Source organism: Ambystoma mexicanum, chromosome 11 (genome assembly GCF_040938575.1).
Source record: "Ambystoma mexicanum isolate Mex_15411 chromosome 11, UKY_AmexF1_1, whole genome shotgun sequence".
Taxonomy (NCBI): Eukaryota; Metazoa; Chordata; class Amphibia; order Caudata; family Ambystomatidae; genus Ambystoma; species Ambystoma mexicanum.
Window position 1 is genome coordinate 625,412,982 of NC_090934.1, and position 20,147 is coordinate 625,433,128.

The following is a 20,147-nucleotide window of genomic DNA, read 5'->3' on the forward strand; positions in this document are numbered from 1 at the left end:
AGCAATAAGATGACGGCTTTAGTTGTATTCTCCCCATCCTGCATGCAAAGTCACAATGACATCGTGCAAATACATTTTAGCCTAACAAAGCCCCACAGGGTAAAGTCATAGTCATTATTTTGTAAAGCCTGCAGCATTATGCACCCTTCTCACCGCTGATCAATCTCTCCCATGCACATAAAGGGACAAAAGTCCCTGCTAATAGCCCCCCTCCCTCTCTTCAGTGCCTAATGGCTCACATTAGCTGGGACATTGTCCTGGCAGCGGGACACCTCTCCCGTTTGGACAGAGTAAGGTGTCCATCTGCCAGGACAATGGACATGCTGAGCAGGAATTGCTCAGCACACATTGTCCTCCCATGATTTAAAGAAGGAGTGGGAGACCCACAGGTGACTAGATTAAACCAAGCCTGCTTTAAGGGTTCCAATCCCTGTTCTTGAGGCAAGTGGTCTTTGCCTTATGCCATAATAACGAAAGGGATGTGTGCTGAAGGAAGTTGAAGAGGCAGTAAGGAAAGATAGGGGCAGCGAGAAATGAGATGGTGCAACCTACCCTCAGCTATAAGGAACGCTCTCTTTCTACACTAACCCCTTCTCAATAGAATCCAAGGCCCTTTTGGTATGCAGCACTATGATTTGAGGCTACTCCTTCTATGAATGGGTATGCCCTTTGAGCCTCTTCCCAGGACATCTTCCAGTGAAGTGGCTGTCTCTCTATGGAGAGTTTTTCCTGCCCTTACAAAGGAATAAAGAAAGGAAACAGAGCTACAGTCGTGCTTGAAGCAGCAACACCATCCTTGCTGGGGGAATATACATTACAGTTCCACAATTGAGCTGGGCTCACAGGACAGACACATGTGATCCAACTGATGTGGCATGGATACATATGAGAGATGCTAGCCACCCTACTCCAAACTCAGGTAGGACTCATAGTTACAGTTTAACTTTCCACCAGGATAGCACTGTCATAGTTATGCTGTTTTTGGAACAGGGATGCATGTCCTAAAGGCAGCTTCTTTGATGCAGAGACTGTGGATGTTATTGCAGATGTCAAGAGGGCACCTGTGTCCCCTGACCCTGCTCTGTTCCACTGGAGAGCAGGCTTTTCAGGTCATGGTACTGATCCAGCAAGGCACAGGTGTACGCTATGATTTTGGCATGGAGCTTATGAAAGGGGGATCTGATTAGCAGATTACCTTTTCTCGGATGTAATTACCCACATCGTTTCATTTATTATTACAAATCAAAAAAAGTCTGGGCTTCTACAACCTTGCAAGATGGCAATTCCTCACAACCTCACCCAAAAAGAAGTCTTGTTTCTCCACAGCACAACTGACCCAGGAGTACTCCCTCAGATGTTTGCTGCAGCTGATGTAGTGCTCAGTTGTTCAATTGGCTAGCTTTTTCTCTTCTGTAATGGGTGGTGGTTTGGCACTTGTGTTACCCGTAGATGGGCGAGCCACCCTTTCATGTGAACTACTGGAGTTACTGGATTTGAAGTTCTGGAACTAATAGGAGGGACATGCCTGAATAACCAGGGATCAAGTGCTGTTGTCACCAGTACTACAGTGTTAGGGCACCGGGAGTAAAATGCTGGGTAAATCAGTCACTGGTAAAACGTTATGTCCATGCAGGCTAATTTTGTATTAATTTAGCATCCTTATGTAAAGACTATATTGAGTAAACTGGTACATTTGTTTCGTATGAAATACTGAAAAAATAAATTGATAATCTCATATTTTGCCATTTGTAGGATTTCAGGATAGTTGTGCTCTAGTACTACCTCATAGCCAATGCTTTGTGTAAGAAAGAGTGAGGGTTTGAGCCATCCCGTCTGCAAACAAGGTCATACACCTAGATTGTGTTTTGCGTAAGTCAGATTGAGATTTTGGACCTGCCACACAGCAGATCAGCCCACATATCTATACTGACCCTATGTGGAAGACAGAGGAGGGGTCTTGTTCACATCTCCCATTAGTCTCACACCAAGCGTCAGTGTGGCTAGGTATGGCTATGAAACCCATTGCAGAGTAGGTTCTAGAAAGATACCCCCTGTAAAAGTTGCAAAGTTGTCTCTATTGTTCATTTGTGAGATAAAGGCACTATCTAGATCAGAATGATTGACAGCTCAGCAGACATAGCTACACCTGCATTTTGCATGAGAAAGAGTAATGCTGTTGAGCCAGAAGGATTATATGCAAAACAGCACACAGGTCTAGAAATGCCCTTTAAACATGGATGGGAGCTCTGGAAAGCGCTTGTACAGTGCCACAGACATTGCTAGAATAATCCTTCATGTAAAACATTGCAAGGTTCGCAATCAGCCTCTCTGGACACCAGCAACCTGGCTAAACTGGCCCATTTTAAGATTGTGGCACACACCTGACTGCACCCACTTTCATCCTGGCTCACATTAACTTGGTACTAGATTAGTTGACATTCTAAGCATTTCTCCACTGTTAATCAGTGCACTGCACTTTTTCTTGTCCTCCCAGCCTGACTCTACTCGACCCACTTACTTACGTGTTGTCTGTCTTGTCTCTGTTCTTTGTGCGCCCTGAGGCCCACGGGCGAGCAGCGCTCTATAAAAATTGCAATAAATAAATAATCAGGAGTCTTTTATTCACTTCAGGAGCCCATCATCTCATGACATAGCATTGTTGGAAACGGTCTAGGTGTCACGCACCACCGCTCTCGCTTACCTGCAGGGGGCTGGAGACTGTACCCGCATTGGTGCGGTTGGTCGCTCCCATGACTTCTGCATCTCTGGGGACCTGCGAGGGACACATCGTTCAATGCACCCATTTCCTGGATTACAGAGGCTGGGTTCTGACGTCACGTCGTGGCATCCTGGTTGTAGGGGGTCAGGCAGACGCGGTTAAGCATCAGTGCGTATTAACGCTCCTTGTTGGGCTCGCTTGTCTTGTTCCATGACCTGCACTCCCTGCCATGCCAATTTCGGCCTTTTGCTTCTTGGTGCCTTTTCCTTCCTTCTTCTTCCTTGTATTTGTCCTTGTTCTTCATTGCCTCAGTACCTGGTTCCTCTAGTTCTGACTGTTCCTGCTCTCCTTCTTTCTGGTTGAACTAGGGTTGGCTACCCTTTTGTATTCCATCCACCTCCTGGCATAGTGGTTTTCATTGCCTCACGCCACGTTAATACCGGGAGGTGAGCCCGTGGTGTGGAGGAACTGGTCCCCTGCCTTGCCCGAGTTTACCAACTACTCGGGTCAGAAAGTGGACTGGATCCTCTACCTGCACTGACCCCAAAGCAATCTGGAAGTTCAGCGAACCAGTGCCTCCGAGAAGGACGAGAGGACACCTCGCTCCTGCAGTCAAGCCATGAGAAAACAAGGACCCCGTGACACTATGCTTGGTTCTTGGTGGGGGGTACCCATTGTTCCTAAGGAGTATTTTAATCATTGGAAAAGAGGGAGGGGGAGAGAGAGAAATTTGTAGTGAGTGGGAGCAGGAAATATGGGCTTGAGTGATAGATGAAGAAGGGCTAGCTAGTGATATAAAGAAATAGAGATGTGGTAGAGAAAGAGGGAGAGAGACGTACAAATAGAGGTCACATTTTGAGGATTCTCAGGCAGGTTTTGTTGCTAAAATATTTCAAGTTTGACAGGACAATTATATATACCCTCTTTGCTTTCAACAAGGATGGAGAACTGACTCTACCTCACTTCTACACCTCTCATTAAAGTGAACCATAGGGCTGTATGTATGAAAGTAATGTTCATACATTATCTGCAGTATTGGTCAGCTCATGGAACCTCCACTGTTTGTGCATGCTACTGTGCCTGAAAGTCACAGTTTTGGGGGATGGCTATTGCAAACACATACACAGACGTAAGAGCTGCAACTTTGCTGCTTGTGTGTGTATTCTGAAAGGTGGAACCTCCTTCAGTAGTGAGTCTACTGTACAGTATGTTTGCTGCAAATTACTGCTGCATAGGTGAGTTAAATAAATCAGTGAGGCTATTCTGTGTCTTGCTCTGCTCCAAAGTTAATCTTTTAAACGAAGTGAGTCTGCTACTCACTGAGTCTAGAGGCTGTCCATCTATAATTCTTTTTTCATTTTTTTATTGTTTCAGTTTATTACAAACTTTTTTACAAAACCTAAAATGAATTCCTTAATCACTTTACATTAGCAACATCATCGTCGAGATCTTTTCGTTTTTTACTAAGGAAACATCAACTTTCATTAGCGTCCTTCTCTTTCGGTGTTTCCTCGTCATTTCAACATTAATTTGTCAAGGTAATCTATGACTGCACAACTCAGCATGCAATTATTGCCAGACAAAAGAGCTTGCCACCAATCCTCCATATTTTCATTTAGTGGAGCAAATTTTCCTAAGGACGCAGTTCTCTCGATCTTTGTAGCCAGGCATACGTAACCAAATGTTTCAGGGATTCAATTGCAAGATTACAAAATCGACAACGATTGTTTGGAGTATCCGGGTCATGTTTTAGATGTAACATCTCTTTTGTTGGTAGCAAATTTAGACGAAGTCGCAAAAACTGGTCTCGATGGAATCTTGATGAAAATGTTTGCAAATACTTCGGGATTTGATTTATTCCTCGTGCATCTCCATCTAAGACCAAGCTGGACATACGTTTGGATCTGTTATTGATGGTGTTAATCCAATCGCAGTTTATAACCTTTTTTTTAGAGCACATGGATTGGCATGTAATAACTCAAGATTTGTTCCAACATGAGCCAGATGTATGGAAGTCTTTCTTGACCACTCCGTTAGCAGACCTTGGTAGGGTTGTTCCACGACCTTATTTAGTATTTGGTATGGAATTTGTGTGCCTTTTAATGTCATTTTTCTCGTCATTGATAATGATTTCCACAGCACTGTTGAACATAGAGACTGTAGCCCAAGTTCGTAGCGAATAGCAGAGATCAATACGTTTTTTGGCAACCGCAGAACCTTATGCCAAAACTGCCATTCTTCCAAGTAACATTGTTGATATTGAACCCGGCTTCACTGCCAAAAGTTATTGTGGCTACTACCTTTTGACCGTAGAACATATTCACCGGTTTGAGTGTGAATTACCAAATTCACTATGCAGTTTTGCTTCTTGTGGTTTTAGGTTCGTCATTTTTGTTTTCAAACATTCCGTCCACGACCATTCTCTTATTGATTTGTTGAAAATAATTACTAAATATCTAATGTTTTCAGTTCTTTCGAGTTGTTTACCAGCAGTGTACCACTTGTAGTTTTTCCCTTCTTTTCAAGATCCGACCCAAAGACAACAATATTTGACTTTTTGGCATTGATTTCCATATCATTCTTTTTCAAATAGACCTCTAGGTTAGTCACTAGGTGTTGTAGGCCTATTTGTGTGGTATCCGCAATCACCAAATCATCTGCGTATGTCACCCAACCTTTTTGGTGTCCATGTATTCTCAGTGGAAAAGAATTATACACAGATAAGGCTTCTGGCAGGTCCGCGATGTACACTTTAAAAATGAGTGCTGCTAAGGGGCAGCCTTGCTTGTCCCCCTCTCCGTTGATATATTATCTGACAGTTTGCCATCAGTATTGAGTCTTACTCGAATTGATGTATTAGATTAAAGTTGTTTAATGACCTGCAATAAGTCTGAGGGGCAGTCCCATTTCCTCTGTTTTTTCCAGAGGGTCGTTCTAGTCACCCTGTCGAAGGCTTGACACACATCGACAAACAGCAAGAACAGATTTTTATCATCTTTCAACGTTTTGAGTTTCAGCAGATTGAGCAGTGTAAGTTTCAGCTTGACCCCAATTCCTCTGTTAAAGGCACTCTGTTTGGCATCTATGATTCTTGCATATGGTGCACATTTTTCTAGCCGTTTTTGCAAAAAAGGGACATAGATCTTCCCAATTACATCTAACAAGGCAATCGGCCGGTAGTTGGTTGGATCCATTCAGTCTCCCTTTTTGAAAATTGGCACAACCAGCACCAATTGCCAAGAAGAGGGAATTTGCTTCGTCATAGAGATTTGTCTCAATAAGGTTTCAATAAAAGAGGCCCTGTGCTCTTTGTTTTTCTTTAGCATCAAGTTGGATAATCCATCACGGCTAGCTGCACCAGAGTTTTTTTAGCTCTCAAATCGCATCTTTCATTTCAGCTTTGGTTTGACTTACATTCCAGACAACGGTCTGCTCTATGCATTGCACGTCTTCTTGTAGTGTGGGAGTCTTGAACACATTTGAGAAATGGTTGACCCACTTGGCTGCATTTACTACATCTGTCATGTTTGCTTTCTGTGTCAAGGAGCCTGCATTTATTATTGGCCTAGTTTTGTTGCTCCTTTGTGCGCAAATACGTTTTAGCATCTCTATTGCTCGCTCTTGATCTCAAATTAATTTAAATGAGATCAGCCAATTCTGATATTTTTGCTTGCATTTTGTTTTCTTTTTTGATGTACATGGAATTGCCAGACTTGAGCATCTTAATGTCATTCCGCATGTTTTTCTTCTCATCAACTACTTTTGTACTGAACGGGGTATTTATGCTTCTGATGGTCATCTCTGAAACCGCTTCCTCTTTTCTTAAATTGAGCTAATAGGGAGCCGCAGTCAAGCATTTTTTCATCATTTAGGTCACCAGTAGTTAGTTTTGTAATTAGATATATAATCTCTTTTTAACCTATTCTTAAACGATTTAAGCCTTGGTTTATCTCCAGCGTTGCCACATAATGTTCGCAGTTAGTATAGGTTCAATCTCCCAGATCAAATTTACAGTGCTGTGGTTTTCATTTTACCGGCCTTTTTTATGAGAAAGGTTCCTTGACGCCCAGATATAGTGTTTTATGTCTGTAATTCCTGTGCCATGTATGGCACACCGGGATATCTCCGATTGTCTGGCCATCCAGCATTTCACTGTTTCTATTGGCCAATTCTTGCATCCAACATTTCCCTCAACCATCTTTAAAATTTTGATTCATATATTTTAAGAGCCCATTAACATCGACCCAAGAGAAATTCAGATCATCGCACACAATGATGCATGGATTGTATAATTCTAACATACAGTCGTCAATTAATGTCATTACAGACAAAATGAATTTCCTGGAAGATATTTTAGCAGGGTTCCAATGTGTGTTCACAATCATCAACTGCTCCCTTTGTCTATTATCATTATGTGCAATTTGTATAGTCATCCGCTGGACAAATGTGTTTGGATTTGAGGATTTAATTACAGCCCGTCTTGCATTATTTTTACCATCATTAAGAGACCAGAAAATGGGTGACCAGTCGCAGTTTTCATTGCTGGATTCAAAAGTAATGTATATCCTTCACAGACTCGAATGACTCGAATCCAAGTTTCCTGGAGACAAATCACTGAGTGATTTCCTTTCTTTAACTCATCGTCTTGAAATAGGTGCAAAAATCCACGCGTATTCCACAATATTAATGAACACTTCTCATAGATTTCTATTAGTTTTAGCTAATGTTGTTTTGTGCGACTTCCATTCAAAGCCGTTGGTCTTAGCGCCTTTTCATCTTGAAATCTGTTTGCATCATGATCGGATCTTCCTCTCTCATCTCTCTCTTTGAGTGTCAGTCTTCTTTGCTCGTTTTTGGACAATCTGCTCTCCTTTGATATCTTTTCATCCAGGACTTTTCCTGGTTGTCGCATTTCAGGTTTAGAGTATTCACTTGTCTCGTAGCCAAACGTTAGCAATTTGTTTTTGGCAGCTTGTAGGGCATTTTCGACCAATTGGGAATGTACATGGAGAATTACCCAATCAGATCGCTTTTCTGAAATTTATTCCACTATATCGATGTCTTCGGTCTTGATTGTTCTCAATGAAGGTACGCAGTGCAGAAGTTTCATGGAATTTCGTCTATTTCAGTTGACTTCATTCTTTCGGCATAGGACATTTTCCAATTGCAATTTTCACGAATAGTGGAATTTCTCTCTATGTGTAAAGTTATCATAGCATTTTCTTGATCCTTTCCTTTGCGCCTGTGATGAGGTGTATTCTGGATTTAATTTTGAGATGGAGTCATTGGGTCTTGTAAGGATATTTGGCGTGTTACAGTACAGAGTACAGCAATACTGCACAAGTAGCAACATTTTTTTTGCAGCACCACCACCACAAGGGTGCGGTGCATTGCTATATGGGTTAGCAGATTAACAAGGAAAGACAGACTATTCAGTCAAAAACGATTTTAACATATAAGATGCAAATCTATTTTTACAGTTAAAAGCACACGTGTTCATTTAAAAATGCACACTATTTTTCACCTGAAATGCCTATATTGCTAGAGACACATTTGAAAATTAACAGCTAACCTATTAACCATTAACCTGACTAATAAAACCTTATTTTAATATAACCCACTAATAAAATGTGTTCTCCACTGCAGAATTAGGCATACTCTGAAAACCATTTAAATGTGTGTGCAGATTTTTTCTCTTCTCTTCTCTGCCTGATTCTCCGTGTTTTTGTGCACAGTAACTGCAGGAAGGAGGAAGTCAGATTTGCAACAATTGCAAATGTATAAGCGAAGCTATTGTTGAAGAGTAGGAGGATGAGAGATGATGGATTTCATTGGGACACGTCATACAGAGGGCTGAGAGGAAAGTTTTAGTGGGGAGTATCAGGGAAAAAGACAGGCAGACATCTTTCTGCACTACTGGGGAGAAGACCTGGCTGTGGGGTCCTGACTGAATGCAGATTCCTGTGTCCTGCTGCAGTCGAGATTGGGGAAAGCTGAAAGAAAAACCTTTCCACTGGCTGAGGCATTTCTATCTGAAAAAGCTGAGAATTCCAGGCAATGACCCCGGCTTGAGAAGGCAAGCGTTCCTTTTTGCTGGAGTCAATCCAAGAGAGCCACATTCACAAAGAGAACAACTGAAGAACACTCAGATAAGGTAATTACCTAAGCGTGGGAGCCGGGTGTGTGCACGAAAATATGCAGTCAGTGTAGGATTCCTGTGCGTGTCTTAATCAAATACCAATGTTGCAATTTGAGTTCTGTTCTCCGCCACGCTCTTTGCAGTGTGACATAGAAAATGCTTTTAATGTACCATTTTATTTATTTCTGTAAAGAATGAGATCATGTCTAAATGCAACTTTTATAATACAGAAAATATTTGAAAACAGACGGATGGTTTATTTCCTATTTACCATTACAATGCCAATGATGTGGGGAGATTTTTAAACAGTGCAATGGTCATTTTAAGACAGATGTGTGCATGTCAGAATCAGTATGAATAATTGTGAGTGACTGTAGCATAACTTGTTGGAGGTACATGAGCCAACGGGAAGAGAGACTCTCTGAACATAGCTCCCTACCGTATATAAGGTAGTGGAAATTACCACAAGACTACCACATATAGCTCTCTGTCGTAAATAAGTCAGTGAGTTCGCCCATGGTGGCACACCAACACTATCACTGGAAATGTGGTATTCCTAGAATGCAGGTCTGAGGTCTCTCTAGTGATCACACGAAAAATCTAAGCAAAGATAAGGGATTCTGGACATTGGGGCCACAAATAAAACAAGGGAATTATGCTCACCAAAATACCACCAACCACGTATACCAAATATGCAGGTCTGGGTACTGAAATAATGCATGTCCATTGTATTATTGTTGCACATGGCCAAATCTGAATACAAAGAGTGATTATTGCTAAGTTATTTTTCGGCGGTAATAAAATACCGTCAGGCCCCAAATCTCCACAAAATACCCTACATATTTATGGTGCGTTGCAGGCCGGGAAAGTGATCATAGAGTACCTACTGCGCGTGGCAAGCGTGTCTCACACTGCCATTTGCACATTAAAGGGAACCCATTTTATAATAGCAGTGTGCCACTAAAAACGAATTTCAGAATGTCACAAAGGGAAACCACATTCTCAGATCTAGTGCAATATTTAGAGGCAAAGTTATTTGCACATGGGAATTGGTCTTCGAATAGCACGTTAGACTGGAGTAACCGCATTCAGGGTGAGGTGCAGAAAGAAAAACTAGACAATATTTTTGCAGAAGGCAGCATAATTCAGGTCTGCCTTACAAGATTATTGAATGCAGCCGATAAAAGTGCAGAGAAAGACTGTTTAATACGGCTATGCGGCAAAATATGGTTTATTTTAAACAAGTCCCTGCGAATGCAAGAGAATGATACTCAGCTAATTAACAGGTTAAAGACTGAATTAGAGGGGGCAAGTAAAAATCAGGAAATGTTGAGAGCAGAATTGGATGTATGCCAAAAAGACATGCAATTAAAATGCAGAGACTTTGATACTCAGTTATCCAAAAGCAAGAAACAATTTGAAGATAGTGAGCAAGAATTGACACACTTAAAAGCCTTAGTGGCTCACATTAGGCAGGATAAAGATGAGGTTGTTTCAGAAATGCAGATTTTACAAAAAGAACATTGCGAAAAAGAAGGTGATCTCCAGAGTGCAGAACAAGAAATGATTAAAATGATCCAAGAAAGAGACAAGAGAAATAAAGAGTTCAATGAATGCCAAATGCAAATGTGCGATATGCAGGAGGCAATTAATAAAATGAGTGATGAAAATAATTATTTGCATGATGAAGCCAACAGACTCCTTAAAAAATGTAAGGACTTAGAACAGCAAATGTGCATTCCCAGGTCACAGGAGAGGCGGCAGGGTACCACATTCAATGGAGTGGAGATGAATTCTAGCTCTGCCCAAAGAGCTAGTGCCCCAGTGACTGGGCCGGTGACTGAACTTGGTTGCAGCGCCCTTGGGGGATTTGATACTCCCATTGGGGGCAGCCACCAATCTCATACACCTGAAAACAGAATGGAATCACAAAATAGTGCAATTCCATGCATTGCAACAAGTAGCCCCATAAAAATAATGAAATCCATTAAAGCCCTGATCAAACCATTTAAAAAGGGAGGTGAATGCTGCATTGAGGATCACTTAGAAGCGGTGCATGACATTTTTAAAGCACTCCAGATACCTAGGGAACAGTACAGACAATATTTTCATTTAACTTTAGATGCCCCGACGGCCAGCATCATAAGGGGATTAAATGAACAGCAGAATATGACATGGCTGGAGTTTGAAAAAGAAATTAGGCGTCATTTTTCTCCTTTTCAGTCATTGCAGGAGGCAAAGAAAGTCGCGTACACTATTACTGCTGGACCTAATACATCCCCTCGCCAATTTTTACAAGACTTAAAAAGAGCATTCTCTCGCTTTGATGTATCTTTTGACTCAAATTCCAATGAGTTTAAAACCGCATACTTCTATGGGCTACAGAAAGACATCATATCCCAATTGGTCCGTGAATTTGACCGTGACAAGTCCCTTGAATGGATTGTACATCAAAGCACTAAGCTATATGAGGTACTCTATTGTCAGGGTAGAGAAAGTGATAAAATGAAAGATACTAGGCCTAAATCTAAAGAACCCTCAGCCACAGTAATGGAAATCAGGTCAGCCAAAATGTCCCTTGAGTCTGCTCAAAGCCAAGGTAAAAATAATGTGACACCTGAACAAAGGGGTAATCAACAAAGATCGCCATTTCCTGTACCAATGTTCCAAACACATGATCCTAGTAATAGAGAGAGCTACATCAGCCCTAGATATTTAGGGGATAGACCCCGGGTAAGATATCGGCCTGATATGGCAGGTATGAACAATAACCAGAGACAAAATCAAGATCAAAGAAATGATGGTCCCTACCAGTCATTGGGGACACAGAGTAGGTTGATCCCAACACCATGATATATGGTAATCAGGATAGGCCCCGATATGTGGATCGATTTAATGATAATGGAAATCAACATAGGGGCCAGTACCCACAATCTGAGAGACAGGACATGAGGCAAAACGTGAACTACAGTCCACGCCAGTACAATGATTCCCCACCAGGGGACTATAATCAAAGGATGGGTGCAACCCGCTCCCCTCCACAAATGAATCAAGAGTTCAGAAACCATCCCAACCGGTATCAATCACCTGAGAGGTATCAGAATAGATCCAATCAGGGGGAAAACAACCAATATCGACCTAGGCCACAGAAAGAGGATCCTAGAGAGATGGAAAGGTTCCAGTGCCTTGAGGCCCAAGTGAAAATGTTAGCTGAGCAAATAGGAAAGCTCTATACAGCGCAAAAACAACCTTCCAAAGAGGGGGCTGATGGCCATAGCAATGACCGGGGGGCTTCCGAAAAGTGACTAAGTACTCATGATAATCGCAGTGCCAAAATGACAGATTGCTCTGATATAATTTTGCATGACAACTCTGAGGTGACTAATGGATTAAAAATGAAAGTACCAGTAAATGAAATTGTGATAGAAAGTGCAAATACTTCTAAAAAAGAGGTACGGCTTAACTTAGAGCTAAATAAAACAGTAAAGATTTGCACAAATGAAAAAGAAACATTAGGAATTCCAAAAGAACAAAGGGACAGATTTAAGAAAAATGACTCATGCATGGGGAATACCAGTGAACAGGGAGTAAGTGGGGATACCATAGCTCCTTCCCTGGGCAAGCAAAACAATGACCAAACACAGACAGAAAAAGGAAATACTCACAAGGAGGGTACAAGTCAATCACCTGAAAAATTCTTTGAGCCACATATTTTTGAAGAGGCTGAAAGGGCTGGTATTACAATAAATGATCACAAATGCACAGAATTAAAAAATGACAAATTGCTGAATGATGTTGTTACACATGTTCAGTTGGAAGGTTGTAATGTGGTCTCTGATGTTACCCAGATGGATGGGCGAACGGTGGCCACACTCCAAAAAACCTCTGAACATGGAGAAATGAATAAAATATCTCGCACAGAAATGGGTAAAAAGGAGGGAAAAATGTCTTTTCATTTACCAATGTGCTTAGCCAAAAGTGAAAAAGACCTGAGAAAGGTGAGCCCTGAAATCAGTAAGAATTCACATTTCTTATGTGTATTAGAGGAAGTTGAGGACAGATATTATGCACCCATCACTGTAGAAGAAAAATGCCACACCTTCGCTATGATTGACACTGGCGCACAGGCCACAATTATGTCCAAGGAGCTGGTAAAGAGTATCAATGAAGGGAGGCCTCCACAGAGTCAGATCACAGTGAAGGCAAATCAAGGCCCAGTGCATAACTTTAATGGGGAGGAGGTACCCATCATAGGTGTAACTGAGGTTGACATAAAAATAGGAAAGCACAGAATGAAACAAGAGGTATTGATCACATCTATTTGTGAAATTCCATTTCTGATGGGGACAGATTGCCTGAAAAGATTGTCTCCTCTCATAGATGGGGTGAATGGAGTGCTGTGGTCCTTAACCAAAAAACCATTGAGGCCTAAGAAACTAAAATCACAAAACAGCAATATAAAAGAATGTCACACCGTTGCCAAAACAAATGATGCTGTGGAGGTATATCTCCAGAACAGCTGCATACCTAGTGTCACTGTTATATTAATGTGTCAAGACAAAGATCAGAGCGACAATGAAAAACTACCTGTACAAATATACTTGGACCCAAGGAAAGATTGGCAGACTGCTATAGATGAGCACACATTACGTTTTTACTTAAAAGAGAATACATGCAAACAGAATATTGTTCCTAAAACAGATTCAGAAAAACACATTACCACTCTGGCAGAAATACACATGGAAGATGAGCAACCATGGGTTCACGTTGGTATAAATGATTATCTTAAAACAATAAAAGCCACTTTAGCGCTTGAACATGAAAGGAGTTTCATTAATGAGAAATTGTTGCAAAAAATTATGGAGAGGGAAGAAATCCCGAAATTTAGGATTAAAAACCAATATGTTTCTGGGTTGGACAGTCCAGACGTTGAAAACCGAATTGCAGGCAGATGCATGCTTAAAATTAGCATTGGGCAGAAAACAATTTACCATAATGTATGGATAGTGAATGGGGTACAAAATGAATTTTACATGGGCAATGACATCATGCACAGAATGTGTATGGTGTTAGATTTCCTTAATCAAAAAATATGGTCACGCCTAGGTGGGCCGGCACCTGAATTTGAAGACAAAAGAAGGGCTTATCATTGTGCACAACTGGTTCCTTATGCCATCGAATTACAAATAAGGAAAGATACTATTATTCCTGCATTTACAAAACAGTTTGCAATAACACTGAAATGCAAAAATGGGCAGCAGATGAAAGGCTCTGATGCATTTGTATGCCTGAATGAATCCATAAAACAGCAAGGCCTGGATTATGAATACATTCCATTGGTAGACATTGGTGAGGGATCTGTAAAAATCATGGTAAATAATAAAGGTTGTCAGGATATTCATTTAGAGGAAAACTCCCCATTAGGAATGGCCATACAAAAATCACATTATACGGCAGATTTAAATAACATGGTGATTGGGAATATTCCTGAAAAATATGTAGATGCCAAGGGCGAGTTGCCAGAACACCTGGACTCTCAGCCCAAAGGAATATTTAAAATTCATTCTGTATATCCTTATGATTCAAATGAGACAGTGTGCTGCCATCAAGAGGATTGCATAATATTTAATTTAAATGAAAATGAAACAGGAAATCAGCCCATTGAAGTGGGAGCTGATATGCCAAAATATTTGAAAGTGGCAGCTCTACAAAAAGACACAGCCACACAGTTAGAGGAAAGCGCTGAGATTCCTTTACCAGAAGAGTTTCCAGAATTTTCCAAAATGGTAGAAGAGCAGATCTCCTTAGCGGATGCATGTGACAGCGATGGGGATCGAAACGACCTGAGGGAAATATTTATGGAGTTTAAGGATGTATTTGCAAAAGATGCTTATGATTGTGGTTTAACTGATTTACATGTGGCCACACTACCAGAAGGTTGTAGCAGAAATCCAGTGTTTGTACGCCAGTATAGACTACCGCTGGCATGTTTAGAATCATTGGCAGAGATTATTAAAAATTTGGAATCACGGGGAATAATTAGGCCCATTCATAGCACATCCAATACGCCTATTTTAGGTGTGTTAAAGCCAAATGGTCAATGGCGGCTGTGTGCAGACTTAAGAGAGTTAAATAAAAGAGTACCAGTATCTAGATGGCCACTACCATTCATTGATCAGGGCCTAGCTCAGATACATGGTTCAAATGTATTTACCACATTAGATCTCACATCTGGATATTGGTGTGTGCCATTGGCAGAGGAGATACAACACCTATTTTCCTTTACATTTGACAGGACTCAATATGCCTGGCTTAGAGCTCCGTTCGGGTACATCAATAGTGGGAGTGAATTTGGCATATTTTTGAGAAAGGCCATGCCAGATGCAGCGGAAAGAGGAACAATAGTTTATGTGGATGATGTCCTGATAAAAAATGAAAACCTTAAAAGTCATTTTGATGAAATAAGACATGTGCTTGGCCAATTGCAGAAAGCAGGCGCCAAAGTATCTTTGCAAAAAGCACAATGGTGCAAGAAAAAAGTGAACTTTCTAGGGCATGAAGTGACTGAACATGGGCTAAATCCACAAAGGAAGAAAATAGAGGCCATACAAAGATTAAAAGATCCTAAAAATGTGAAAGGAGTAAAAAGTTTATTAGGGATGACAGGCTATAACAGAAAGTTCATTGAGAATTATGCAGAAATCACTCAACCATTGACTAAACTGCTTAAACTAAATACTCCCTGGAGATGGGAAAGAGAGCAGTCTGATGCAGTGGCTAGATTGAAGGAATGTCTTGTAAAGGCACCATGTTTAGCATACCCCATAAAGGACAGGGATTTCTTTATAGAAATAGGCTTTTCTGAACATTGTATGTCAGCAGTGTTATCACAAAAACACGATTTGAATCACAAAACCATTGCATATGCAAGTAAGGCATTTTCCCAAGTTGAAATGAAATTTAATGAATGTGAAAAGGCCCTATTAACCACTGTGTGGGCGCTACAACATTTTCGCCCCATTGTTCAGGGAGAAAAGGTGATTATTGAAACAAATCATCAACCTTTGCAATTTTTAGAGAGTAAAAGAATTAGATCAGGCAATCTAGCGCAATCCAGAATCACTTCATGGACGCTGGCAGTACAAGGTTTTCCCGTAGAAGTAAGATATGGACAAAATAAAAAGAGCCCAATTGCTCAAGGGTTAGCTGACTTACATGACTGTGCAGCTGAACAAATAACAAATGAAATGGATGTGGAAGCTAGTTTACAGGAATTTGAACAATCACCACACAAAGCTTTTGATGAAAAAACATGCAAGGATTTGCCAACTGTATATGTGGATGGTTGTGCTTTTCACATTGAAAATGACAGTAATAAACAATTAGTGGCAGGAATAGGAAATGTCTGGTTGAAATGTGAAGGCGTTCCTAGTATAGGGATGAGGATTGGAGATAGGAGCAGTCAGGTGGCGGAATTGGCAGCCATCTATAAAGCAATTGCTACTGCAGTTGATAAAAGGTTCAGTGAAATTGTCCTGGTGACTGATTCTGACTATGCACGGAATAGCTTTGTGGAGTATTTGCCTGGTTGGAAAGCAAGAGGCATGGTTACATACAACAAAAAGCCACTTAAACATGGAAAAATGATACAAGCCATAGACAAATTGGTGTCAGAAAATAATTTAACAATATACTGGAGAAAAATTCGTGGGCATTTAAAAACACCAGGAGAGGATAAGGAGGGAAATGATAAGGCAGACCATCTGGCTAAGATTGGGGCTGTGATGGGAGAATTGCTACCTATTGATTATTTAATGGGTGAAATACAAATTGATGCAGTCACACGTTCTAAAGCACCAAAGGAGGTGGATCAACCGGTGGTGCAGTGGAGTCATGACACGCCAGACCAAGATTTGATTGAGGCACAAAAGAATGATCAAATTTTGGGAATCTATTATAATCATTTGATAGATCCTGAACAAAATCCTTTAACAGAAAATGATTGTATGGGAAAAGAAGAGTTGAGGGTGTTATTAAAGAACAAAACACGAATTAGATTACAGGATGGACTCATGATTAGAGAGTCCATAACAGGGCAAATACAGTGGGTAGTACCCCTTTCATTCAGAGGACTAATGCTACACCATGCACACGATGCCATAACTGCAGGCCATAGAGGTTCACAAAAAACATTAGAAATACTAAAAGATTATGCTTACTGGCCTCATATGTCCCAAGATGTGGAATTATATACTAGAGGATGTCTAGTATGCGCCCAATTTAAACCTGCTTCACCAATGCACAGAGCACCATTGATGAAAAGAGGCCTGACTCTCCCATGGTCAGATTTGCAAATAGACTATGTAGGTCCTTTAAAAAGGTCGAGCAGGGGACACCGTTATATTTTGAGTGTGGTATGTTTGATGTCAAAGTGGATTGAGTGCATTCCTGCACCAGATTGTAGTGCGCAAACAGCAGCCACATTACTGGTGAACCATGTGTTCTCAAGGTTTGGGTTGCCACAAAGAATTGAGTCAGACAGAGGAAGTCATTTCACAAGTACTCTAATGAGCAAGGTATGGCAAATACTAGGTGTGAAAAGGAAACTACATATCGCATATCGGGCGGCGTCTTCAGGTACAGTTGAAAGAAGCAATAGGTCTGTTGTGGATATTTTAAAGAAATTTGTGGCAGAAGCAGGTTCCAGCTGGGATTTGCGTTTACCATTGGTTTTAATGGCAATCAGGTCGACTCCTGCCAAAGCAACAGGTGTTAGCCCCCATGAGGTCTTAACAGGTAGGAAAATGGTGTTACCACAACACCTACTATACAGAACACATGAGCAAACTCTAGTGAGTGCATCCACGGTTCATGAATATATTGATGAACTGAGGAGGCATTTGCAACATGCATTTGCTTTTGTGCAGAGAAATCTGGAAAGAGCTGCTGACAGTGCAAAGTCATATTATGATAAAAAGACATCAGTAAAGGAATACAGTGTAGGGGATCAGGTGTACAAGTTTCATTTTGGAAAAAGTAAACAGAAAAATTCTAAATTTCTAGCAGCCTGGCAGGGGCCATTTCGAATTATAGATAAAGTCTCTCCTGTAGTGTATAAAATTTTGAAAAATGAAGGTGAAACAGCAATAGAGCAGTTTGTCCATGTAAATCAAATCAAACCATGCCATCCCAGACATGAGATCAGGCAGCTTGAGCATGTGGAAACGGATAGAGTCCCTTGAGAAAATAAATGGGTGTAATCAGGAGGCAGTGACAAAGAAGTTAAAAAAAGTTGATTGTTATGATGGCACATAAACACTGTAATATATGTAAAAATATATAATATAAATAAATAAATAAATAAATAAATGCACATATAACGGAAGCTCGTGGTTGGTGTGAAGAGAGAAAGTGTATTAAATATTGAAAGCTGTTTTATATGTGTTTGTTTTCTTTTAACTTGTGTTTAATTTCAGAAAAAAAAAAAAAAAAGAAAAGAAATATTTTTACCAAGCATGTTTTATTTTTGGCAAAAGGTGGAAATTAGTATTGTGCTATGTACTTAATCTGTTTATTTTCTATCTTGATTTAGACAATTAACATTATTTGGTCGGAGGTTCCGGGATCAGAGGCCACGGGAGACGATGGAGTCCTGGAGTCCCCTGGATGAAGACCAAAAGATGCCTGCCTCCAGGTGGAGGTGAAGACAAAATAACCGGAATGCCAAAAGAGATGACTACTGTGGATTCAAGATTGCCAAGATGAAAGAGTACTCGAATGAACCGAATAACATCGCTGGTCGGGACATACCAAAAGAGACAAAACAAAAGTTCCGGCATATGAAGTTCCACGTATTTATTATTTTAATTATTTATTTTAACTTGTTATGTTACTTATTTGTTTTAGTTAGTTGTTTTATTTCATTGTTTTTAATTGACTTGGAAAATTTAAACTTAAAGTAATGCCACTTCCACTGAGAAGGCAAATGTGGAACATTTTATGAACTGATGGACTCAGATGAAATGTTGATTGCAAATTTTCATTGATGCACATGAATATTCATTTTGTTGGATTGCTATATTGTAAGAAAAAATAGAACAAGTTGTTTTTAGGAATTGGCTTGGATTATAGCCAGGTTCTAAAAACAAAAGGAGGGTATATGTAAGGATATTTGGCGTGTTACAGTACAGAGTACAGCAATACTGCACAAGTAGCAACATTTTTTTTGCAGCACCACCACCACAAGGGTGCGGTGCATTGCTATATGGGTTAGCAGATTAACAAGGAAAGACAGACTATTCAGTCAAAAACGATTTTAACATATAAGATGCAAATCTATTTTTACAGTTAAAAGCACACTTGTTCATTTAAAAATGCACACTATTTTTCACCTGAAATGCCTATATTGCTAGAGACACATTTGAAAATTAACAGCTAACCTATTAACCATTAACCTGACTAATAAAACCTTATTTTAATATAACCCACTAATAAAATGTGTTCTCCACTGCAGAATTAGGCATACTCTGAAAACCATTTAAATGTGTGTGCAGATTTTTTCTCTTCTCTTCTCTGCCTGATTCTCCGTGTTTTTGTGCACAGTAACTGCAGGAAGGAGGAAGTCAGATTTGCAACAATTGCAAATGTATAAGCGAAGCTATTGTTGAAGAGTAGGAGGATGAGAGATGATGGATTTCATTGGGACACGTCATACAGAGGGCTGAGAGGAAAGTTTTAGTGGGGAGTATCAGGGAAAAAGACAGGCAGACATCTTTCTGCACTACTGGGGAGAAGACCTGGCTGTGGGGTCCTAACTGAATGCAGATTCCTGTGTCCTGCTGCAGTCAAGATTGGGGAAAGCTGAAAGAAAAACCTTTCCACTGGCTGAGGCATTTCTATCTGAAAAAGCTGAGAATTCCAGGCAATGACCCCGGCTTGAGAAGGCAAGCGTTCCTTTTTGCTGGAGTCAATCCAAGAGAGCCACATTCACAAAGAGAACAACTGAAGAACACTCAGATAAGGTAATTACCTAAGCGTGGGAGCCGGGTGTGTGCACGAAAATATGCAGTCAGTGTAGGATTCCTGTGCGTGTCTTAATCAAATACCAATGTTGCAATTTGAGTTCTGTTCTCCGCCACGCTCTTTGCAGTGTGACATAGAAAATGCTTTTAATGTACCATTTTATTTATTTCTGTAAAGAATGAGATCATGTCTAAATGCAACTTTTATAATACAGAAAATATTTGAAAACAGACGGATGGTTTATTTTCTATTTACCATTACAATGCC